This window comes from Tamandua tetradactyla, chromosome 22, assembly GCF_023851605.1.
Source record: "Tamandua tetradactyla isolate mTamTet1 chromosome 22, mTamTet1.pri, whole genome shotgun sequence".
Taxonomy (NCBI): Eukaryota; Metazoa; Chordata; class Mammalia; order Pilosa; family Myrmecophagidae; genus Tamandua; species Tamandua tetradactyla.
The window spans coordinates 5,682,843-5,709,615 of NC_135348.1; the positions used below are offsets into that span (position 1 = coordinate 5,682,843).

At 36.2% G+C, this 26,773-nt stretch overlaps 1 long non-coding RNA gene across 1 annotated transcript in view; it reads left to right on the forward strand.

Moving 5' to 3' along the window:
• LOC143666023 (uncharacterized) overlaps positions 1–26,773 on the forward strand; it is a 688,093-nt gene that overhangs the window by 590,424 nt on the left and 70,896 nt on the right. The window lies entirely within an intron of this gene.

Consider the following 26,773-nt stretch of genomic DNA (forward strand, 5'->3'; position numbering starts at 1 on the left):
TTCTCCTGTGAAGCCATCTGGCCTAGGCTTTTCTCTGTAGGAGGATTTTTGATGACTAATTGAATTTCTTAACTTGTGATTGGTTTATTCAGATCTTCTATTGCTTCCTGAGTCAGTTTAGCTTGTTTCCGTTTTTCCAGGAATTTGCCTATTTCATCTAAGTTGTCTAGTTTGTTGGTATATATTGTTCATAGTATCCTCTTATGATTTCTTTTATTTCTTCAGGGCTGTGGTAATGCACCCATTCTCATTTCTGATTTTGTTTATTTGCATCATCTCTCTTTTTAAATTTGTCGGTCTTGCTAGTTGCCCATCAATGTTTTTGATTTTCTCAAAGAACCAACTTTTGGTTTTATTGATTCTTTCTCTTGTTCTTTTGTTCTCCCATGCATTTAATACTGCTTTAATCTTTGTTATTTCTCTAATTTTATTTGCTTTGGGGTTAGTTTGCTGTTCTTAACTTCCTCCAGGCGAGCTGTTAAGACCTCAATTTTTTCTTTGCCTTGTTGTTGTTTTTTTTTTAACTTTTTTTATTAATTAAAAAAATTAACAAACAAAACATTAAGAGATCATTCCATTCTACATATACAATCGGTAATTCTTAATATCATCACATAGTTGCATAGTCATCATTTCTTAGAACATTTGCATCAATTTAGAAAAAGAAATAAGAAGACAACAGAAAAAGAAATAAAACGATAACAGAGAAAAACAAGGTATACATACCATACCCCTTACCCCTCGCTTTCATTTACCACTAGCATTTCAAACTAAATTTATTTTAACATTTGTTCCCCCTATTATTTGTTTTTATTCCATATGTTCTACTCTTCTGCTGATATAGTAGCTAAAAGGAGCATCAGACACAAGGTTTTCACATTCGCAGAGTCTCATTGTGAAAGCTATATCATTGTTCAATCATCATCAAGAAACATGGCTACTGGAACACAGCTCTACATTTTCAGGCAGTTCCCTCCAGCCTCTCCACTACATATTGAACAACAAGGTGATATCTACTTAATGCATAAGAATAACCTCCAGGATAACCTCTCAACTCTGTTTGGAATCTCTCAGCCATTGACACTTAGTCTCATTTCACTCTTTCCCCTTTGGTCGAGAAGGTTCTCTCAATCCCCTGATGTTAATTCTCAGCTCATTCTAGGGTTTTTCTCAGTCCCTTGAAGCTGAGTCTCAGCTCATTCCAGGATCCCTGTCCCACGTTGCCAGGAAGGTCCACACCCCTGGGAGTCATGTCCCACGCAGAGAGGGGAAGGGTGGTGAGACTGCTCGTTGTGTTGGCTGGAGAGAGAGGCCACATCTGAGCAACAAAAGGCTCTCTTGGGGGTGACTCTTAGGCCTAAATTTTAAGTAGACTTGACCTATCCTTTGTGGGGTTAAGTTTCATATGAACAAACCCCAAGACTGGGGGCTCAGCCTATAGCTTTGGTTGTCCATACTGCTTGTGAGAATAGCAAGAATTCAACTTGGGGAAGTTGAATTTCTCCCCACTCTCACCATTTCCCGAAGGGGGCTTGCAAACACTTTTCCAGTCACTGATCAAATCATTCTGGGATTCATCGGGGCATCACTCTGGACAAACCAACAAAATCTCATGTGCTACCTGAGATTCCAAGTACTTATGACATTCAATCAAACTATCTACATGAGTTATATTAGGAAATGCTCTAGTCAAAATCTAAATTTTGTAACAAATAAACATTTTTTTGCTTTAGTCTCACACATAAGGTGACATTTTAAAGTATTAATTATCATCTATTTTCAACACCCTGCAATAATGACATTCCTTTGTTCTTCCTCAGGCAAAAACATTTCTTAAATTTGTACATTGAACATTTCAATATTATTATACACTCTAGGCATTCCTAGATTATACCATCTCGATCTTTACCATCTATCTTTCTTTCTGATTTCATTTATGTCCCCAGTCCTCCTCCCTCTATCATTCTCACATGCAGGTTCATTCAGTGTTTTAACATAATTACATTACTGTTAGGCAATATTGTGCTGTCCATATCTGAGATTTTATATTCAGTCCTGTTGCACAATCTGTATCCCTTCAGCTCCAATCACCCAATATCTCACCTTATTTCTATCTCCTGATGGTCTCTGTTACCAAGGAAATTTTCTAAGTTTATTCACTAACGTCAGTTCATGTCAGTGAGACCATGCAGTATTTGTCCTTTTGTTTCTGGCTAATCACACTCAGCATAATGTCCTTAATGTCCATTCATGTTGTTACATACTTCATAACTTTATTCTGTCTTACAGCTGCATAATATTCCATCTTATGTAAATGTCGCAGTTTGTTTAGTCAACTGTCTGTTGATGGACATTTTGGCTGTTTCCATCACTTGGTAATTGTTAATGATGCTGCTATAAACATGTAAATGTCCATTTGTGTCCTTGGCCTCGTGACCTTTGAGTAGAGACAGCATATACATGGGTCCTGTTTTTTAAGCCATTTTGCCAGACTATGTCTTTTGATTGGAGAGTTTAATCCATTAACATTCAGTGTTATTACTGTATGGGTAGTACTTTCTTCTACTATTTTGCCTTCTGGATTTTATATGTCATATCTAATTTTCCTTCCTTTTACCTTTACTCATAGTCTTCCTTTCTACACTCTTCTCCACACTTCTCTCTTCTGTCTTCGTATCTGTCTCTAGTGTTCCCTTTAGTATTTCTTGCAGAGCTGGTCTCTTGGTCACAAATTCTCTCAGTGATTTTTTGTCTGAAAATGTTTTCATTTCTCTCTCATTTTTGAAGGACAATTTTGCTGGATATAGAATTCTTGGTTGGCAGTTTTTCTCTTTTAATAATTTAAATATATTATCCCACTGTCTTCTCACCTCCATGGTTTCTGCTGAGAGATCTGCTCATAGTCTTATTGGGCTTCCCTTGTATGTGATGGATTGCTTTTCTCTTGCTGCTTTCAAGATCCTCTCTTTCTCTTTGACCTTGGACATTCTGATTATTAAATGTCTTGGAGTATGTCTATTTGGATCAGTTCTCTTTGGGGTACGCTGCACTTCTTGGATCTGTAATTTTAAGTCTTTCATAAGAGTTGGGAAATTTTCAGTGATAATTTCCTCCATTAGTTTTTCTCCTCCTTTTCCATTCTCTTCTCCTTCTGGGACACCCACAACACGTATATTCATGCGCTTCATATTGTCTTTCAATTCCCTGAGTCCCTGCTCATATTTTTCCATTTTTTTCCCTATAGTTTCTGTTTTTTGTTGGATTTCAGATGTTCTGTCCTCCGGTTCATTAATCCTATGTTCTGCCTCTCGAAATCTACCATTGTAGGTTTCCATTGTTTTTTTCATCTCTTCTACTGTGTCTTTCATTCCCATAAGTTCTGTGATTTGTTTTTTCAGACTTTCAGTTTCTTCTTTTTGTTCCTTCCTTGCCTTTTTTATATCCTCCCTCAATTCATTGATTTGGTTTTTGATGAGGTTTTCCATGTCTGTTCGTATATTCTGAATTAGTTGTTTCAGCTCCTGTATGTCATTTGAATTGTTGGTTTGTTCCTTTGACTGGACCATATCTTCAATTTCCTTAGTGTGATTTGTTATTTTTTGCTGGTGTCTAGGCATTTAATTACCTTAATTAGTTTATTCTGGAGATTGCTTTCACTTCTTTTATCTAGGGTTTTCTTGCTGGATGAATTTGTTATCTATCTGTTCTTTGACATTCTGTTCAACTTTATCTGAACCTTTAGCTTAAGTTTTGTTTAACAGAGGGGGATTTTTCAGTTCTTGTTTTCTTGTTTCTTGCCCTGCTTATGTGGTGCCTTTCCCCCACACACACTTAGGAGGGTCTGCTTAGATATTATAGACCCCAGCCAGATTTTCCCAGACCAAACTGGCCTCCTATCAGGAAGAAAGAGTCACCTGCGTCGGTTTTCCCTGAGCATGAGACCAAGCAGGTTGAAAGACTTTCCTGTGAAGTCTCTGGACTCTGTTTTTCTTACTCCTGCCCAGTGTGTGGCGCTTGTCTGACTGCAGGTCCCACCAGCATAAGATGATGCGGTACCTTTAACTTTGGCTGGGGGGTTGTTGGAGACAGAGGAGAGGTTGTAGGCTGGTTTTAATGGCTTCAAATTACCAAGCCCTGGTGTCTGAATTCCTTGATGGAGGAATTCCACCTGGGTGGGCCTTCACCCCTCCCTGGGGAAGGCACAGGCTCCAGATAAGCCCCCAAAAGAGCTCACTTCTGCCTATGCCTGGGGCAGTTGCAGCCTGAAAAGTCCTGCCGCTGTATCCAGAGGCAGTCAAGCCTTTATAGATACACAGCCACAAAAACCTGTTTCCTTCTTTTTTTTCCCCCATTTTCTGTCAGTCCTGCCCCCTTGGTGCCGGGGCAAAAATGAGCAACCTCTGCTTTGATCGGGTTCACCTAAGCTGGGGGCCTATTTTTAGTAGTCAGAATTTGTTAATTAGTTCCACAATTGGCGTTTGATTGTGCCTAGTCACTGCTGCTGGTAAAGTCCTTTCCTTTCCCCTCTGGGAAGCAGCCTGTGGGGGAGGGGCACTGGCCACCGCAGCTTTGGGAACTCACTGTTTTGGGGGGTGCTCGCAGCTGGTCCGGCTGGTCCAGACTGGAGTACGCTGTGTGTCTGGTCACTGACGTGGCCCCAGGAGCTGTTCTGCACTGTTTCTGGTTATTTAGCAGTTGTTCTGGAGGACGAACTAAAACGCACACGTTGTTAAGCCACCATCTTGACCCAGAACTCGCCTTGTTTTTTAATATAGGCATTTAGAGCAATAAATTTCCTTCTCAGCACAGCCTTTGCCACATCCCATGAGTACTGATATTGTGTATTTGCATTTTCATTCTTCTCCTATAGCTACTGATTTCTCTAGCAATTTCTTCTTTGACCCACTGTTTGGTCTAATTCATTTATCAAGTTGTTTAACATCTCTATTTCCTTGTTGATCTTCTGTCTGGTTGTTCTATCAATATAGGAGAGTGGTGTATTGAAGTCTCCTAATATTATTGTTGAAATATCTATTGCTCCTTCAGTTTTGCCCATGTCTATCTCATGTACTTTGGAGCTCCTTCATTTGGAGCACATACATTTATGATTATATCTTCTTGGCGAATTGTCCCTTTTATTAATATATAGTGTCCTTCTTTGTCTCTTATGATGTCTTTACATTTAAAGTCCATTTTGCCCACTATTAGTATAGCTGCTCCTACTTTCTTTTGGTTACAGCTTTCATGGAAAATGTTTTTTTCCATCCCTTCACTTTCAGTCTATTTGTATCCTTATGTCTTAGATAAGTTTCTTGGAAGCAACAAATAGCTGAGTTATATTTCTTAATCATTTTGCCATTCTGTATCTTTTAATTGGTAAGTTTAGTCCATTAACATTCCAAGTTATTACTGAAAAGGCATTTCTTGAATCCACTATCTTGTCTTTTTTATTTTATTTGTCATAAGTATATGTTCTTTTCCCTCTTTCTCTTTGTGTTCTTTAAGTTACCATTACTGCTACTCTTCAGTTCTGTGCCCTCCTCCAGACCTCCCTCTCCTGTCTTTTTATTTCAAATGGCAGAACTCCCTTTGTTTTCTTATAGAACCCGTCTCTTGTTGGCAAATTCTTTCAGGATTTGTCCATCTGTGAAAATTTTTATCTCTCCCTCAGTTTTGAAGGACAATTTGGGTGGGTTCAGAATTCTTGGCTAGAAGTCTTTCTCTTCCAGGATCTTAAATATGTCATATTGCTGCCTTCTTTCCCACATGGTGCCAGTTGAATAGTCTGACTTCAGTCGTATGTGGTTTTCCTTGTATATAGTAGATTGTTTCTCTCTTGCCACTTTCAGAATTTTCTGCTTCTTTTCAACATTTGACAGACTGATTAGTATGTGTCTTGGGGAAGGCCTATTTGGATTTATGCTGTTTGGAGTGTTTGTTGAGCTTCTTTGACTTATATGTGTGTGTCCTTTATAAGGGTTGGGAAGTTTTACCCCATTATATCCTCAACTACTCTTCTTAGCACTTTACTCTTCTCTTCTCCTTCTGGGGCACCAATAATTCTTATATTTGTGTGTTTGTTTTGTCTATCATTTCCTTGAGATCCAACTCAAATTTTCTATCAATTCGTGTTTTGAGTGTTCAAAATCGAATATCCTGTCATCTATATTGCTTTATTCCTTCTTCTGTCTCTTCAAATCTGCTGTTGTGTGCCTCTAGTATGTTTTACATTTGGTCAAGAGTCTTTAATCTCTCTGATATCTTCTATTCTTCTACTTATTTTTTCAAATTCCTCTTCATGATCTTCTACTGTCTTCTTGATGTCCTTTATGTCACTAGCCATCCCAACTATTTTATAAAGTAGAGTTATATGAACATCTTTGATTAGTTGTTCCAATGTCTGTTCTCTGGTGTTTTAATTTGGATGTTAGGCTGGGCTGTATCTGTCTGCATTGTGATATGTTTAGTGATCTTCTGTTGTTTTGTTGCATGCAAATATCTTAATTGCTTTACTTTAAGAATTGATTTCCTTCAGTAGTCTAAAGCCTTGTTTGCAGACTGGATATGTAGCAGGGTGCGGGGTATGGTGTGGGGCACACAGTGCAGTGATGCATTACAGCGCAGGTATAGGCACAGGTTGGAGATGTTGTGCTGGTGCTTGTGAACATGGGTGCCCAGCAGCCAGGGATGATGTAGCTGTGTGAGTGCACTGTCTGGGGCTGCAACCCTGGTGTGCACTGGTCTAAGGCATAGGGCCATTTGTATGCATGCATAGTGCTGTGGTAGCAAGTCGGTGTTATACCTATATGGACGCGGGATGGATGCGACCCAGCTGTGCAGGTCAGCTCTTTCTCAGAGCTTGGAAGTATGACTTAGGGATGTGCTCATGCGTGGGTCTAGGAGTGCTGCAAATGGATATTTCCAGAGCTGAGGGGCGTAAATGAGAGCTGAGCACATGTGTGCATCTAGAAGCACCATGAACTGATGCACAGAACTCATGGTGGGGTGGGATGAGACTGTGCAACTCTGTGGGTGGGGGCAGGTGTGACTTGGGTATGGAGGTATGTACCTGCAGCCTTTATGCACTTGAAACAACTTTCAGGGAGCAGGTTGTGCTCAGAAGTGCAGGTAAGGTGGGTTGGGCTACCCTTGTGATGGGTATGGGGTGGGTACGTGCCCTATGTGTGGGTGGGGTGGAGGAGTTTGGAAGGTGGGGAGTGGGGATGGGTGCTTGGGTTCAGGTATATGGGATGTGGGGTGAGTCACGGGTCCCGGGGCTGCACTGGTGAGAATAGCCTAGTCAAGGAACACGGCTTGATTTATTTCCTAGTCCCTGTCTCCCCGTCTGTGCACTCCCTCCAGCTCCATATCTCTGCATTAAGCTTCAATCCTCTGCTTCTCAGTTCCTCATCCTCTGCAATCAGGGCCACCCTGTGTGATGCAGAAGGTTCTCCCAGGTGCGCTGCACTCCTGAATTGCCATCTCAGTTGCCCTCCTGTCCCTTTTCTAACTTTTCCTTGGAGCATGACTGGTTCAGTCTACTCTATTTGGCCATCTTCCCAGAACTCAGGCACCATTACTTTTTTAAAAAATTTTTTAAATAAATCTTTAAAGCAGCCAAACAAATTGTAATATATTGCTAATTTTAAAAGTGTCCCTGGGTGCATGGGTGGTTCAGGGTAGAATGCTTACCTTGCATACAGGAAATCCAGGTTCCATTCCCAGAACATGTACCTAAAAAATAAAAATTTAAAAAAATACATTAAAAAAAGTCTCTGATTTTAGAGATGCTAAAATGTTAAGAACTGAGTCTTAAATTTGATAATGGTATGATTATTTTATTGTTTATTGAAATAGAAAATGAATATATGACAGAATATATATCCAGAAATTTAGAGAGAAGTTTATTTAATTTCTTTAAAGTTACGTTAGAATAATCTTGGTGAAATAATACAAATATCTTCACAATTACAAAGATAGAAATGATTCAAGGAAAACATAGTTGAGTTTAGATAATGTTCCCATCTTTATAAACAGTCTGTCCTTCTCATGGATAAAATATTTATTTAATACATGCTTCATATATCACTTAGGGTTTTAAAGAACATGGATTTGGTCATTTAAGAGTAATTATCTGTAATTATCATGCACACAATGGAAATCTAATATTCTCAAACAGTTTGACTTGAATAATTTTGACAACAGTTTTCAAAATTTTGTTCTATATCCTAGTTTTTCCAATCTGCTTCATTTCTAATTTAATGAAGTTAAATATTTCTCAAAAACAGAATGTCTTTAAAGGATATTTTTTATTCTAATTCTTATATGCATAAAATTATTTCAAAGTTGACAGCAAAACATTGTCATGTGATGTTCTTTTCAGTCTGGCACTTTCTAAACAATCACATAAATCTACTTATAACTATTTGTTGAGATTAAATGAAAATATAATGAGGAAACAGAACAAAAAGAGTATTTGGTCAACCATCTGCATGTCAGTAAGGCAATTGTTGATTGAAGAACTTTTGCTGGTTTGCTTCTAGTTTGTAGTTAATATCATTTAAGAGCCAAAACACATCTAAGCTTACATCTCAGCCAGACCCAGGGAAAAGATAAATCTGTTTCCTTGATAAAATCCATTTCCTAGTAATGTGGCCCAATTAAGTAATGTGACCCAGATGTAACAAGTCAACATACCTTTATCCTAAAGTTAAAGGCATAGCAGATGGAATGTGGAATATTCTTTAGAGCTATTTGTTTTTCTCCTAAACACAAGGTGCAAATATTATAAATGAATTAAAATTCTCCAAAATACATTCAATGAAACACAATTCTGAAATAGTAGGTTTCCAATATTTTGCATTTAGATCCTTCCAGCTAGCCTTTAATCCACAAGGAAAAGTTGTCTTCATATTACTCGGTGTTAGAAGCCATCTAGAGAATTCACTCTTAATATTGCCATTCAGGTCCCTAAAAACAATTAGTCTGCTGTGAAATAATGCATATTAAACAAACAAACAATTAAGCATAGAAAAGATCATAAAATGTAATGAAATATGCAAGAGGTTAACATGGATCTTAAACTCACTCTTCTAAACATTGGGTCAGGACCAGAAGGAAAAGGAGCAGTGTCTGACATATGAGCTGAAGAGTTCCATCATTGGCCCTGAGATACATACAGATCACAGTAAAAAGTCCACTCTTACCACAACTACTGAATTTTTCTGAGTTTTTGAATAGAAAGGACTTCTATAATACAACTCTCATGGTACATGTCTTAGTTAATCCAGAAATCCTCAAAGAGCTGCCATTGCAGAAACTCATTTTGGAAGACTGAAAATGTGAGCCTCAGATTATTTAATCATGGCAAGATTCTTGAGGAAGCACCTGCTCCCCAATTTCATCAATTCGGAGTAGCAATATGCTAGGATAATGATATATATATATATATATATATATATCACAGGACATAATGATATGATATACATATCATTATGTCCTGTGATAGATTGAACTGTGCCCTAAGAAGACACATTGAAGTCCTATCCCACAGTCCTGGGAATGTGACCTTATTTGGACATTGGGCCTTTGAAGAAATTATTAGTTAAGATGAGACTGAACAAGATTAGAATAAGCACTAACCAAACATGGCTGGTGCGCTTATAAGAAGGGGAGAGGAGACACTGACAGAGACAGAGAGAGAAAGCCACATGAAGATGGGGAAAGAAAGAAGTCCATGTGGCAATGGAAGCAGAGGTAAGAGTTATGCTGCCATAAACCAAGGAGTACTAGGGATTCCTGGCCACTGCTAGAAGCCATGAAAAAGACAGGGAATGGATTCTTCCCTCGATACTGTAGAGGAGCATGTACCTGCCAACCTGTTGATTTCAGACTTCTAGCCTCCAGAACTGAGACAGTAAGTTCTTGTGGTTTTTAAGTCACTCAGTTTGTGGCACTTTGTTATGGCAGCACTAGGATGTCCAATGTCCCCGAACCCCCAAGATAGATTTACAGTTTGTACAACTTGTTCATAGTGTTCTCTTTGATTTAAGAATACATTATTAATATTTATAGTTATACCCTCTATCTTCCTCACAGAAATTATCCACAATCTTTAGCTTTTTCCTTCATCATTCTTGCTGAAGATTATTTACTTTATTAGTATTTGTGACAAATAATTTTTGAGTTTTAAAGTCTAATCTGGTAGATTAGATTTATCTTTTGCAAATTTTTGCTTGCATGCTTATTTCCTTTGCTGCACATTGTTTACTGGTATTCATTTTCTCATATCTTAAATTATATAACTTTTCAATGTTTAACCTTCTAAAATGCATGTATTATAACACAATTGCCACTATGAAATATTTTAGGAGTATCCCATAAATTTTACATGAGATGCTTTCATTTTCAGTAAGTTCTCAGTTGTCATTTCCAATTGTGGTTTTCTTATTAACCATGTAGTTATTTATTTAGAGCTCTTAATCAGTGTGCCATGGTACACTAATGTGCTCCAAATGGGTTAATGGTGCAAAGAGACACTGATCCTCTCAGACCTGGTGGGGTGGATGGAGTGAAAACTAAATCCAGTTCATTTATACGTGTAGCTCTTCACTGAGAATCTGATGAAAACAAAATACATATATACCCACGTATTACATATGAGGCATAAAATACTAGGAAGAATAAATATTTAGATTGCATACAGATTATTTCTGGAGATGTGTTTTTTGTTTTTTTTTAATTTATGCTATCTCTATCTATTTTTCCATAATGGTCATGCATATTTATTTCTAATAAAGAAATGTATCTTTCCTTGCTTAAAATAATAAACAAGCCCAAAATGCATGCATAAATTTTCATATAAAGGAGTTTAGAAATAGGGAGAAGTAGAAGATAGAAAACTTGAATAGTCAACCAATGTAATATTAAAACAATGAGCCTAAACTATAGGTGCTCCAAGGATTTACTTTAAGCACAAAAACACCTCTTCAATCGGAGCAGAATAAATGAGAAAATATTGTGTATAGATGAATTAAGTTTTAATCAGGGTAACAGAAAGTTTTTTGTGGAGTTTCTCATCATTTCTATATAACTTATTTGAGTCATTTTTTTAAATTTATGGCCATTTTTTTTAATTGAGAAATCTTCACACACGTACAATCCATACATGGTTTACAATCAATGGCTTTCAAAATCATCACATAGTTGTGTATTCATCACCACGATCATTTTTAGAGCATTTCCATCGCTCCAGAAAAGAAAATAAGAGAAAAGAAAAACTCATACACACCATACACCTCACCCCTCCCTTTCATTTACCACTAGTGTTCCCATCTACCCAATTTATTTTACTCTTTGTCACCTCTATTATTTATTTATTTATTTGCCATATTTTTTGCTCATCTGTCCATACCCTGGATATAAGGAGCATCAGACATAAGGTTTTCACAATCACACAGTCACATTGTAAATGTTCTATCTTTATACAATTTTCTCCAAGAATCTACGCTACTGGAGCACAGCTCAACAGTTTCAGGTACTTTCTTATAGCCACCCCAATAAATCATAAACTAAAAAAGGATATCTATATAATGCATGAGAATAACCTCCAGGATAACCTTTCGACTGTGTTTGAAATCTCTCAGTCACTGAAACTTTATCTAATTTCTCATCTCCTCCTTTTGGTCAAGAATTCTTTCTCAATCTCTTGATGCTGGTCCTGGCTTATCCTGGACTTTCTCTCCCATGTTGCCGGGGAGATTTACATCTCTGGCAATCATGTCCCACATTGGAGGAGGGCAGTGAGTTCACCTGCTGAGTTGGCTTAGAAAGAGAGGCCACTTATGAGCAGAAAAGAGGTTCTCTGGGGTGATTCTTAGGCTTAATTTGAAGTAGGCTTAGCTTATCCTTTGCAGGAATGTTTCATAGGTACGAACCTCAAGATTGAGGGCTCAGCCTGTTGCTTTGTTGTCCCCACGGCTTGTGAGAATATCAGAAATTCTCCAAACAGGGGGGATGGGGAGAAAGGAGGCAGTATTAGATTCTTAATGCTCCATTCCTTCCAGTTCTTCTTCTCAATTTCTGTAAGATAAATTTTGAGGGAAGTGGCCAGCAGTCGGAGCTACTGTGACATTTTACCAGGAAGCAGAGTGCTTTCCAGGTAGGACTGAGGATCTTGTTACTGAAGTAATCACAATGAGATGCTACTGGCTACCCAACAAAATACTGCGAACACCAAATGTGGAATATTTCTTACGTACATCTATTGGTGATGTAAAATGCTACAATCTCTTTCTAAAATAAATGAAAATTTCTTGTAACATGACAAATATTTTCACCCATCACCCAGAAATTCTATTCCTAGTTATTTATCCAACAACAATTCAAACATATACACATCTCACATGTATGCACAGACTGTCCATGGGAACTTTGTTCATCATAGTCCAATACTGGAGTGAAAGGACTGTGGGGAAGGGGGGGTTAGAGCAAGTAGTACAGCAATGCCTGTACATCTGAGAACTGCCCCTGCCAATCCAAGCAGGGTTAGATGCTCCCTCAGCATTGGGCAATTCTTCACTCCTTACGCTTACCATATTTACTTAACATGACGTTACATTTTATACCTTTTGGGGCCTAGGAGGAAAAGAACAAACTTTTTCCCTGCAGGGTTTTGTACTAGTGCTTTCCTCTCTCTGAAAGATGATATTTTCATGCTGGGTCATTCATCTCCCAGCTTAAATGTCACCAACACAGAAAAGCCTTTCCTGCCAAGGCTATCTAAAATAGACAGCTGATCAATCTTTCGCATTATAACCTGTTTTAACTAATTGTACAGAAAGTATCACTCGGACAAATTTTGAGTTTAATTTGTTTTTTAAATCAATCTATTTCCTCATACCATAATTGAAGTGAACAGGAGCCTTGGTCATCTTGGTTCCATCTGTGCTCTCAGGTACCACAGCAGGGGCTGGCACAGGGATGCACTCAAGAAATACTTGTTCAATGAAACATGACGTCTGTTTGGGCATCGTTGTGTGCCTACCACCTAGCACAGAACCTGCCATCCAGTGGGTGTTCAGTAGTTTTGAATATATTAATAAATTAGATGAATTGCCAAATGAGCCTTTTGCAGCACTTACCACAGATAACACTGATTGAGAGACATGATGAAATTTTCCAGCTGAATGTTCTCAGAATGAATTAATTCCATTGAAATGCTGGTGGATGCAGCAGGTATAGAATGCTGAAGAACGATGCCCCAGAGGTATCCAAGCCTTAATCCCTGGAATCTGTGAATATGTTACCTTGTGATAAAGCAGACCCTGCATGCGTGATTATGTTACGGATCTTAGGTTGGGGTAAAACCCTGCAGTATCTGACGGCACCGATGTAATGACCAGGTTCCTTATTAGAGGGAAGCAGGAGCATCAGGCAGACAGAAGGCAGTGTGGTTACAGAAGCAGAATCAGAGACTGGAAGGGGTTATACTGCTGGCTTTGGAGATGGAGGAAGGGGCCACAGGCCAAGGAATGTAGGTAGCCTCTGGAAGCTGGAAAATCAAGAAAGTGAATTCTCGCCTTAAGTTTCCATCAGGAATGTGGTCTTGGGGACCCATTTTAGATTCATGGCTTACAGAAATGTAAGAAGATACATTTGTGTGGCTTTAAGTCACTAAAATTGTGGTAATTGGGGCAGAAATGGAAAGGTTGAATTTATTGATCATTTGAAGGAATCCTTGGATGTTAAATTTGGTCTACAGTATTCTATGTAAAATCAGTTCCTCTACTGCAACATATAACCGAATATCTATGGGTATGTATATATAGATAGATAAGCATATATTTTGTCTAGCTTTCTTACATGATACTCACTCATAGATTAAAATTAAGTTACCTAATTACTATGCATTACGTGTGTGTATACAGATATTCTAATTTGATTTTCTTCCTTACCTTTTTCAAAACTTCAATGACCCTCTTTATTCACTATCTTTTAAAATAATTCTATCTCTTACAAAACCAAGATTCCTGTAAGGAGAAAGCTTAATTTTGGCCTTACTGTGGAGTAAATCTAAGTCATCAAATTATAAGAGAAAAGTGGATTTTTAAAACTCAGAGAAATAGTTTATATACTTGATAATCAAGTTGTGATCTATGGACACAATATCATGGTCTTGACCTGGGTACTTATTGGAAATGCCAACTCTGCCGAATCAAAATTTGCATTTTGATAAAGCCATCAGATAGTTTGCATGCATATTAAAATTTGAAAAACACTAGTTTCTCCCATCCAATCAAATTTTGCTTCATAAATAAACTTGGTTTCAAAGAAATTAAAAATCTGGCTTAAGACAAGAATTCAAATCCCACTTTTCAACTAGGAGCTCTTTCTGCTAAGGAACTTTTTCACTGCAATTTTGATAATATATTTAATAGTTCCTTTTTATCTCTTACAGAGAACAATTAACACACACCTTTGCTGAAAATCTAAAGATATACAGAAGTCATCACTTAAGCTTAGAAGTTAAACTCAATGATAAAGTTGCCAAGGCAATTTTATCAAATATTCTGCTACCGTATTTAAAATGTTTAAGCCTTAGTATTGAAACCACAAAATACTAATTTGGACTTCAATTTTTAGCTTTAATTATAACAACAACTTTAGAGTTAGAGAGTGAATTGTTGTTCTCTGTTTCGGTACTCTATGTATCTTCTTTCTAGTGGACCAGAGACCTTAGTTATTCCCTGGTATTTGAGTACAAATGTTTTAAGGATCCACAAAAGGCCTGTTCTCTTTATTTCGAAATGCTGGTTGAAATGTCCATAATAGAAAATAGATCTAAAAAATTCCCACAAGTAAAAAGTGGGAAAACTTGATGGAAAGCACTGATTCATTAGCATGTTGAAATGCAGATTAAATTGCACATATGTTACAAACAATTCTGTGGAATTGATTTTAATATTATAGAGGCACTCAAACAATATTAGATAACCCCCGCATAATCATTTTCAAAAGAATGTCATATTCAGAAGAGAAAGATAATAAATAAAGCTACTTAGGAGATCACTTAAATATAAATGATAAAAACATCAATCTCGGTAGTTGCATGTGCAATACCAATTAGAATAAACCACTTGTGACACAGACAACCCAAATTTTTAAATCACAAAAGAGCAGAGAAGAATAATAAGGTAATTTAAAAGATTAAACAATAGACTGTAGAAGGGAATTCTTTTTTATTATAATCATTCTGTTTGTTTTTTAATATATTGCTAAACTACGTGCTTTAAATTTTTTTCTGTGAAATAATTTATTTATATTAAACTGTGAATTAAATTATTAAATTGTAACAAATATGGTTAAAAATGTAATCATATTTATGGTATTATAATCCACTAATATTGACAGTTCCTTGGTGAACTTAGAAGAATGCTCTGTCATTTGTTACTTTTTGAAAAGTTTTATGTTGACCACAATTATTTGTCACACTACAGTTTCTCTCCTAACCTGCCAATCTTTCACATATATATATATACACCACATAGAATTTCACTCCTTAAAAGTCAAAATCAAAATTTGAAGACATGAACATAAACAGGATATTTCATTATTGTCTTTATTTTTAAAGATATTGGTTGAAAAACATTATATGTCAATTGAAATAATTGTTGCCTGATATGACATCAAGTGTGTTTTCTTTCATTAAATAAGAGTAAAAGTGACTAGATTGATTAATAGAGCTTGGTTTTTCTGCATTTTAATGTGAGAAATTAAAACACTGATTTATAAAAATATAAAGATTATTATTATGTAGGAGTAGATCCATATCTTAAGCAATATAAATATAGATAGGAAATAGATTGATGATTTAGATGCTTATAAATCATCTAATATAAAGGTAAGATAAATGGAAATGATTGATAGTCATATTAAAGTCAGAAAATGAATGACTACTTTGAATACACTCTTCGGATAGATTATAAAACATAAGTTATTCCACTAGCCAGATTTTGAATATTCTTTCGCTTTGAAATTTCATTCTGACCTCCATCTTTTTCTGTGGAATCCTTCTGTATTTTTTCCTAAGTAGTTACTTCAAAACATTAAAATGAACTGTTTTTTTCTAATGAAAAAGAAGAAACATGAGTTAAGAGTATTGATAAGCCCTGTATATTTGGGTATAAAGTGATACCCACTTAGACCATGTCAGGAAAAGGGGCCAGACTCAACTACAAAGTAGCTATGTAAATAAACTTAAGTCATTGAACTTCCAAAAATTTTTGTCTCCTTCGTTGTGAAAAGGTACAGTTACATAACTTCACATTCCAGAGATAGAATTGAATGAATCTATAAATATTTTAGCAATGATTGTGTGGAACTAAGTGTAGGCATCATGCAAAAATAATGTGAGAATGAATTTGAACGGTCTTAATTTCTCAAATTATACCTCCATTAATTTAACAAGGTTATCAGTATCACATGTATGCATACATGTACATTTAATTTAGATAATGCCACCAAAGCATCAATTTCTCATTAAAAAATCAATGAGTCTATAAGGATATTTTTGTATCCCATTTTTAATTCCGGTATAGACTCCTTCATTTCTTCTCAAGGACAACTAATATATTTAGAACGAGAGAAATCATCTCCAGTTCAATATTATAATGTAAATAATTCCTCTAATGATATAATCTGTTAAAATGCAAAGGACTGTGTGTATACCCATAATGATTATGTGAAAATGGCAAATTAGAATTCCCCGGCTTGATAATGATTTATCTTTTAATAATTCTCCTAGAGAAAAAGATTTCTTAAAACCTTATCTGGAAAGGCAAACCTAAGCTATCCCTTCCATTTTTCATGGTCTGTGGTCCTTAATAATTAAGGATTACCTTATGATGTGTCTGCTAAATTGTCACAATAGAGACAATTTAGGGAGGCCTATTTGTGATAGGGAGGGACTTGGGAGAGGGCAAAAGATATATTTCTGAAGGAACATTGATGAACTACATCAGAATGAGCCATGCATCCAGATAGAACTTCTCCAGGCAATCTAAGAGACTTGGGGCAATAGGTGTGGGCATACCAGTAAATTAATGTGTGGGAGTTGAGGGGTACCAGTGTGGGTGTATCTGGGTAAACTGAAAGATCATTTCCCATAAGAAATTTTAGATTATTGGGTACCGGTCCACTTTGTTGTAGGTCCTCTCTACCCTAGACTAGAATAGAGAGATCAACTTTCAAATTGTTCATGGTCAGAACCACTGTTTCCTGAACAAGTTTAAGGGGTTTAGGATGAGACCCACAGCTGTGGAAAGCTCCAGAGGAGCAAACGCTGTGCAAGTGATCCACAGATGACACTCAAAGGTGATGTTTATACATAAATATATAGCTAGAGATGGAGATCTTTTCATTAGAAGAGTAGCTTTACCAAAAAATTCATGCGGAATCTTTGCAGTAGTATGACCACTTTGCTATAATTCATGAAAGAATATTATTATAAATGTATTAAATATAATCCACAGATTGTATTAGAGTTCACTGTTTGTGGCACAAAGTCCTGTTTTTTTTTTTTAATTCTAGTAACATATATATAACTGAAATTTTTTTCCTTTTAACCATAATCAGATATGGAATTCAGTGGTGTGAATTACATTCTCAAATTTGTGCCACCTTCACCAGCATCCATTACCAAAACTATTTCATCACACTGAGCAGTCATTCTATACAAATTAAGGCTTAAGTCCTCATTCACTACCCCCACCCTGCCCTCTAGTAAATTGAACTCTAGAATCTAATTCTATGAATGTCCTTATAATTATTTCATATTATGAGACCGTGTCATATTTGTCATTTTTATCTGGATTATTTCATTCAGTATAATGTCTCCAAAGTTTATCCATGTTGCTGCTTGTATCAGAAACCTCGTTCATTTTTACTGCTGAACACATTTGGTTTGTTCATGTGTGACTGGGCACTTGGTTTGCTCCATCTTTTGGCAGTTGTGGATAATGCTGCTGTGAAAGACAGTGTGCAAAATCTTTACAAGTCCCTGCTTTCAATTTTCAGGGTATGTACTAGAAGAGACTGCATTATAAATAAGGTAATTTATATTCAGCTTTATGAAGAGCCCCCCAAACTCTTTTCCAATGCAACTGCTATTGCTACCACCAACAATGAAGGAGTGTTTCTATTTCTCCACATATCTCCTGCACTTGTTATTTCCCATTTTATTAATAGTAGCCGTTCCAATATGTGTGAAATAGCATCTCATTGTGGCTCTGATTTGCATTTTCCTGATGGCTAATAATGTTGAACATCTTGGTATGTATATGTTGGCCATTTGTGTATCTTCCGTTGAGAAATGTTTATTTGATCCATTTTGAGTGAAATTTTCTGTACAGTGTGTGGTAAGGGTTGACTATCATTCTTTTACATATTTATATCCAATATCCTGGAAGCATTTGGCGAAGATACTGTTCTTTCCCAATTGAGTGGTCATTGCCACCTTGTCAAAAAACAATTGACTATAAATGTGAGGCTTGATTTCTGAGCCCTCATTTTAATTCCATTGGCCTATATGTCTGTCCTTGTGTCAATGCCATACTGTTTCATTAACTGGCTTTGTAGTATGTTTTTTTTTATTATTAATAAACGGAAAAAAAGAAATTAACCCAACATTTAGAAATCACACCACTCTACACATGCAATCAGCAATTCTCAACATCATCACATAGATGCATGATCATCGTTTCTCAGTACATCTGCATCAGTCCAGAAGAACCAGCAACACAACAGAAAAAGATATAGAATGTTAATATAGAGAAAAGAAATAAAAGTAATAATAATAGTAAAAAAAAAAAAAACCTATAGCTCAGATGCAGCTTCATTCAGTGTTTTAACATGATTACTTTACAATTAGGTATTATTGTGCTGTCCATTTTTGAGTTTTTGTATCTAGTCCTGTTGCACAGTCTGTATCCCTTCAGCTCCAATTACCCATTATCTTACCCTGTTTCTAACTCCTGCTGGACCCTGTTACCAATGACATATTCCAAGTTTATTCTCGAATGTCCGTTCACATCAGTGGGACCATACAGTATTTGTTCTTTAGTTTTTGGCTGGACTCACTCAGCATAATCTTCTCTAGGTCCATCCATGTTATTACATGCTTCATAAGTTTATCCTGTCTTAAAGCTGCATAATATTCCATCGTATGTATATAACACAGTTTGTTTAGCCATTCTTCTGTTGATGGACATTTTGGCTGTTTCCATCTCTTTGCAATTGTAAATAACGCTGCTATAAACATTGGTGTGCAAATGTCCGTTTGTGTCTTTGCCCTTAAGTCCTTTGCGTAGATACCCAGCAATGGTATTGCTGGGTCGTATGGCAATTCTATATTCAGCTTTTTGAGGAACCGCCAAACTGCCTTCCACAGTGGTTGCACCATTTGACATTCCCACCAACAGTGGATAAGTGTGCCTCTTTCTCCACATCCTCTCCAGCACTTGCCATTTTTTGCTTTGTTGATAATGGCCATTCTGGTGGGTGTGAGATGATATCTCATTGTGGTTTTGATTTGCATTTCTCTAATGGCCAGGGACATTGAGCATCTCTTCATGTGCCTTTTGGCCATTTGTATTTCCTCTTCTGGTAGGTATCTGTTCAAGTCTTTTTCCCATTTTGTAATTGGGTTGGCTGTCTTTTTGTTGTTGAGTTGAACAATCTCTTTATAAATTCTGGATACTAGACCTTTATCTTATATGTCATTTCCAAATATTATCTCCCATTGTGTAGGCTGTCTTTCTACTTTCTTGATGAAGTTCTTTGATGCACAAAAGTGTTTAATTTTGAGGAGCTCTCATTTATTTATTTCCTTCTTCAGTGCTCTTGCTTTATGTTTTAATATTAAGAAGTGTGAGTCCACCAACTTCATTCTTCATTTTCAAATCAGATACTGAACCCCACAACTGGGACACATAAAAGAACAGCAGACTACAAGCGAGCAAGAGGAAAAAAAATAACAAATATTATAGCAGGAATAAATGAAAAAGAGAATAAAAATACAATATGAAAGCTTAGCAAAACCAAAGTTTAGTTCTTTGAAAGGTCAATAATTTTCAAAGTGGCTATGGCCATTTAGGGTTCCTTAAATGTTCCATATAAATTCATGATGGGTTTTTCCATTACCACAAAGAAGGCTGTTGGAATTTTGATTGGCATTCCATTTGTGAATCACTTGGCGTGTTAATAATATCTAGTCTTTCCTTCCATGAACACAGTGCATCCTTCCATTTATTTAGGTTTTCTTTAATTTCTTGTAGCAATGTTTTATAATTTTCGCTGTTTTGTTCCTTTACATCATTGATTACCTTTATTCCTAGATATTTGATTCTTTTAGTTGTTATTGTTAATGCATATTTTCTTATTTTTTCTTCATATTGTTTATTTCTAGTGTATAGAAACACCACTTATTTTTTTTATGTTGATATTGTACCCCACCACTTTGCTGATTTAATTTATTAACATGAATAGTTTTGTTGTGGGTTTTTCAGGATTTTCTTTATATAATATCCTGTCATCTGCAAACAGGGAAAATTTATTACCTCCTTTCCAATTCAGATACCTGGTTTTTTTTTCGTGCCTAATTCCCTATCTAATACTTTCAGTACAATGTTGAATATTAGTGGTGACAATCGACTTCCTTATCTTATTTCTGATCTTTCACATGATGCTAGATGTGGATTTTCATCTATGTTGTATAGCAGGGTGAGGAAATATCCCTCTAATCCTAGAGTTTGTATCAAAAAAGGGTCTGGGATTTTGTCAAATCCCTATTCTGTGTCAACTGAGATGATTGTGGTTTGTTTTTATTTTCTTTCCTTCACTCTATTAATGCGGTACATTATATTAATTGATTTACTTATGTGGAATCACCTTACACACCTGGGATAAATCTCACTTAATCACGGTGTAGAATTCTTCTAATGTGCTATTGGACTCAGTCTGCCAGAATTATATTAAGGATACTTGCTTCATATGGTTTATTGGTCAGTAATTTTCTTTTTTGCATAGTATCATTATCTGGTTTTTGTTAGGCCTTCATTGAATGATTTAGGAAGTATTCCCTTCTCTTAAATTTTTTGGAAGACTTTGAGCAGGATTAGTATTATTTCTTCTGAGGAATGTTTCATAAAATTCCACTATAAAGCCATCTGGTCTGGTCTTTCCTTTCTCAGGAGATTTTAGATTGCTAAATCAATCTTTTTATTTGTTATTGGTCTATTGAGATTTTTCTCTTTTTGACAAGTGAGGGCAGTTTATGTGTTGCTAACAATTGTCCATTTCATGAGGTTATCCAATATATTGGCATACAATTGCTCATAATATCCTCTTATGTTCCTTTTTATTTCTGTGGAGTTGATAGTAATGCTCCCCCTTTCATTTTGATTTTAGTTAATGTGGATCCTCTCTCTTTTTTTGTTATACCAGTTGAGCTAAATTTCTGATGATTTTATTGACCATTCAAAGAACTAAACTTTGGTTTTGTTGAGACTTCATATTGTATTTTTATCCTCTTTTTCATTTATTCCTGCTATAATATTTGTTATTTTTTTTCCTCTTGCTCGTTTTTAGTCTGCTCTTCTTTTATATGTCCCAGTTGTGGGGTTCAATATCTGATTGGAGATTATCTTCTTTTTTAATATAGGTATTTAGAGTTATAAATTCCCCTCTCAGCATTGCCTTTGCTGCACACCCTACATTTTGTTATATGTTTTCATTTTTACTTCTCACAATATTTCCTAATTTCCCTCGTGGTTTCTTCTTTCACCTATGGGTAAAAGAGTACACTGTTTGAGGTGGAGCAAGATGTTGGCATAGTAAGTTGTAGAATTTAGTTCATCCTCCAGAGCAGCTAGTAAATAGCCAGGAATGGTACAGAACACCTGCGGGGAACATCAGTGGCCAGACACACAGCATGCACCAGTCTGGACCAGGTGAAATGGCTGAAATCCCATAGAGATCTGCGAATCCCCAAGCTGTGGACACCGTTGCTCCTCCCGCAAGTGCACAGCAGCCTGGTTTCCCTGGGGGAAAGGAAACAGACTTTAAGACAGCAAGGGCTAAGCGCAACCAAGCTCCAATTGCAGAATTAATCAACAAATTCTGACTATAGAAAGGGGGCAAGGTTGGTGGGAAAAATAAAAATAAAAAAACAGAGGCTTTGTGAGGTGGACAGTACAAAATACTGGAAAAGGGCTGGACCTCAAGAAAAGGAGGCACAGAGAGCCTGGAGATACATAGAACCATGTACCAATTCAAGCTCTTGATTGACAAATCTGAGCAGCAGGGGTCTGCCTCTGAAAAGGCTGTTTTGCTTTTTTTTTCACTCCTTAAACCAGCTCATTAGATAGAGCTGGAAGCACTCTCAGGTTCCAGCACTGTCCAAGGCCAGGGGGAAATTAAGCTTGTCTGAGAGACATAGTAACTAAACCAGTGAAAGGAGTTAATTCCCTAAGGGTGTATCATCCCCAAGAAAAAATGAGGTGGACCCCAGCTGAAGTGGTATCCCTCCATCAAGGAATTCAGGCCCTGGGAACTGGAAACAGAAGTCATAAAATCCCTACTACTTCATCTCTGTCTAAACCACACCTCTGGTAGAGAGAGTCTGCTTAAATCAAGGGACCCACATCACTTTAAGCTGGAGGAAAGCCATAAGCAGACAAGTGCCACATGTTGGGCAAGATGGGAAAATCACACAGTCTAGAGGCTTCATGGGAAAGTCTGACAACTGTTGGGTCTCACCCTCAGGGAAAATTGAAGCTGGCAACCCTTTCTTCCTGCGATGTGGCCCTTTCTGTTCTGGGTGAATCTGACTAGGGTCTACAATACCTGAGAAGACTCTCCTCAAAAAAAGGGCTCCACAGAAGCAGGGCAAGAAACAGCAAAACAAGAACTGAAAATTTCTGAATCAGTTAAACAGAACCTGTGCTAGAGGTCTAGAAAAAATGTCAAAGAACAGACAGAGAACAAAGCAATCCAGCGAGAAAACCTTAGATGAAGAAGTGAAACCAATGTTCAGAACAGCTAATTAAGGAAATCAAATGCAAAAAATAATGAATCATACTAGGAAAATCAAAGATATGGCCCAGTGAAAGGAACAAACCAACCCTTCAAATGACTTTAGAGAAATTGATACAACTAATTAGGATGTTCAAATAGGCCTGGAAAAATCTCATCAAAATCAAATCACTGAGTTGAGGGCGGATATAAAGAAGACACTGGACAAACAAAAAGAAAAACTTGGAAGTTTGATAACACAAATCATAGAACTTATGGGAATGAAAAGCAAAACAGAAGAGATGAAACAAATGGAAACACAGCTATGTTGTTGGAGAGACAAAAGAAAGGATTAGAGAAACAGAACAGATCCAAATAGACATCCTCAAAGACACTTAGTAATCAGACTGTCAAGTGTCAGAGACAAAGAGAGACTTTAGAAGGAAGCAAGAGAAAAGCAATCCATTATATACAATAGGAAGCTCGATAAGACTATTCGTGGATTTCTCAGCAGAAACCATGGAGGCAAGAAGGCACTGGTATGATATATATAAGATTCTATAAAACTGCCAACCAAGAATTCATAGCTAGCAAAATTTTCCTTCAAGAAATGAGGGGGGTGGTTAAAATATTTTCAGACAAACAATCACTGAGAAAATTTGTGATTAAGAGACTAGCTATGCAAAAAATATAAAGGGAGCACTCTAGGCAAATAGGAAAAGACAGGAGAGAGAGGTCTGGAGAAGAGTATCGAAATGAATACTATCAGTAAAGGAAGAAAGAGTAAAAAAAAACAAATATGAAGCATAAAATCCAAAAGACAAGAAGGTAGAAGAAAGTACTGTCTTTTCAGTAATAACATTAAATGTTATTAGATTAAACTCCGTAATCAAAAGATATACATTGGCAGAATAGATTTGTGAAGCATACAACTAGGTGAATGAATCTTAAAGACTGTATAAAGAATGAAATATCTGAAACAAAAACCAAATAGTATCATGCCTCACTCATATCAACTGTATGATATATTAACTATAATATAAAAACTCAGTGAACTGAAGCTGAGAGCATTGGTTATCAGGTTGGGGCTATTGTAAATGGTCTTAGATTATAAGCGTTTACAGCAGTCACATATAGTCAGAAGTTGTAACTGTTATTTCTAAATTCTAATATACTGAGCTATTTGTATATAAGATGATCTTTTCTAGAATCTTCAGGTATTTATGTGACACTGGAGACTCAAGCTCTGAAGGTATGAAAGTCAGCAGTACCCCATTCAAAAACTGTTTAAAAAGTGGAAAAGTGGATCAAACTTCAACTATGGATATAAATGAAGCTAATCTGAATAGGACTGGGGAGGATCAGAATATAAGGTAAAGGATGATATCATCCATATTTTAAAGCTTCAACTTTTGTGTGAGACCAAAGGTCAGATGTTTATTTGGTGCAAAATTTGTATTTTAGTCAGTGAATTACCTAATTTAACTTGTATGGTCAGTTTATTTGAACACCATAAGTATACAGAAACTTGAATAGGGCGTGAGATTTTGGTTTGTCTGGGTTGGTATGATGCCCTGGTATATTGCAGGGTAATTTGGACAGTGAATAAAGAAGTATTTGCAAATTCCCCTTGGAGGACTGGGGAAAAAGGAGGAAATATTCAACTTCCTCATTTGGAGAATTTCTGATATTCTTACACCATTTGGTACAAATGAATCAATAGGCTAAGCCCTCAGTCTTGGGGTTTGCCACCATGAAACTTATTCCTGCAAAGGATAGGCTAAGCCTGCTAAAAATTATGTATCAGTGTCACCCCCAGAAGACCTCTTTTGTTGCTCAGATGTGGCCTCTCTCCAAACCAAGTTGGGAGATGAACTAATTGTGCCTGCCCACTCCACCCCCAACGTGGGACATGACTCTCAGGAGTGTTAATCTCCGTGGTAGCATGGGACAGAAGTCCCAGGATTCACCAGGACCAAGCATCATGGGATTGAGAAAGCCTTCTTGATGAAAATGGGAAAGAGAGAATTGAGTCAAAATAAAGTTTCAGGGGCTGAAAGATTTTTCAGAGTCAAGAAGTTATCCTGGAGGTTATTCTTATGTATTATATAAATATCCCTTTTTAGTTCATGGTTTATTGGAGCGACTGGAAGGAAGTACCTAGAAATTGTTGAGCTGTGTTCCAGTATCCTTAATTCTTGAAGATGATTGTATAATGATACAGCTTTTACAATGTGACTGTGTAATTGTAAAATCCTTATCTGATGCTCCTTCTTTCCAGGGTATGAAAAGGTGAGTAAAAAAATATGGATAAAAATAAATAAATAAATATAAGGGGTAAAATAAATTGGGTAGATTGAAATACTAGTCAGCAATGAGAGGGAGGGAAAAGCGGTATGGGATGTATGGATTTTTTCTTTTTATTTCTTTTTCTGGAGTAATGCAAATGTTCTAAAAGCAATCATGGTGAAGAATTCACAACTATGTGATCATATTGTGAGCCATTGATTGTACATGTGCAAAGGTTTTCAATAAAAGTATTTTTTAAAAAAGCGTACATTGTTTAATTTCCACATATTTGGGGATTTTTTTACTTCTTAATATCTTATTGATTTCTATCTTCATTCCATCATATTCAGAAAAGAAATAGTGTATGATTCCAATACTTTTGAGACTGGTTTTGTGATCTAACTTATAGTCCATACTAGAGAATGATCCAAGTGCACTAGAGAATAATGTGTATTCTGCTAGAGTTTTGGGAAGTGTTTTATATATGTTAGGTCTAGTTAATTTATATTATTATATAAGACTTCTATATCCTTATTTACCTTCCATAGGTTGTTGTGCCTATGTGGTTGCTGATAATCTAGATTAATATTTTCATATATCAAGTGAGAAAGCTGAGAGCCAGAAAGATCAACTTTTTCACCAATGCTTAATCTAATTAGTAGCTTTAATGAGACCATAATAAATGCATATTTATTTCATTGTCTATTAATTCCCTATGGACACTTTTGTGATATTTGTCCTCTGTTATTACTCTGGAATCCTGAAATTCAAGGACCATTGTATGCATTATGAAAATATCAAATAACCTCTAACAATATTGTGCATTACATTTTCCCAATAAAAAATCATTGAAAAGAAAGGAATAATTCATCCAACAAATTAATGATTTAACATAATACATAAAATGAACATAAAAGTCTCATTCAAATTATTAACTTTATTTGTGCTACAGCAAAGAAAGTAAAATAATAAAGTAGAACTTTCAAATTTAAAGAGTACAAGGGTAGCTTTTTAAAATAAGTTCAGACAAACTCAATGTATAAAAATGCTTCTCTCTGAAATGTATTTTCTTGAAATATTTGGATTTCTGAAAATGCATTTATAGTAAGGCATTCATAGCACAGCTTGCTGTAGCTTGATGTTGGATGCCAGTTCTTCGTGGTTAATTCCTTGGTTGAAAGGTTCACAAGTTTTCCAAATAAAATAATAATAATAACAATAATAAATACCAGACATGGCAAAATATCTACATCAATAAGTACTAGTCTAAAAGAAAACAAGACTGCAAAACACTGTGAGGTTTGCATCTACCTCTGAATTTTGGCAACAGTTGTGTTTTCCTTTTTTATAGGAAAATGTTTTCTTTATTTTCTAGTACTCTTTATTTATTCCCCAGAGGCTGCTTGGCCATAGT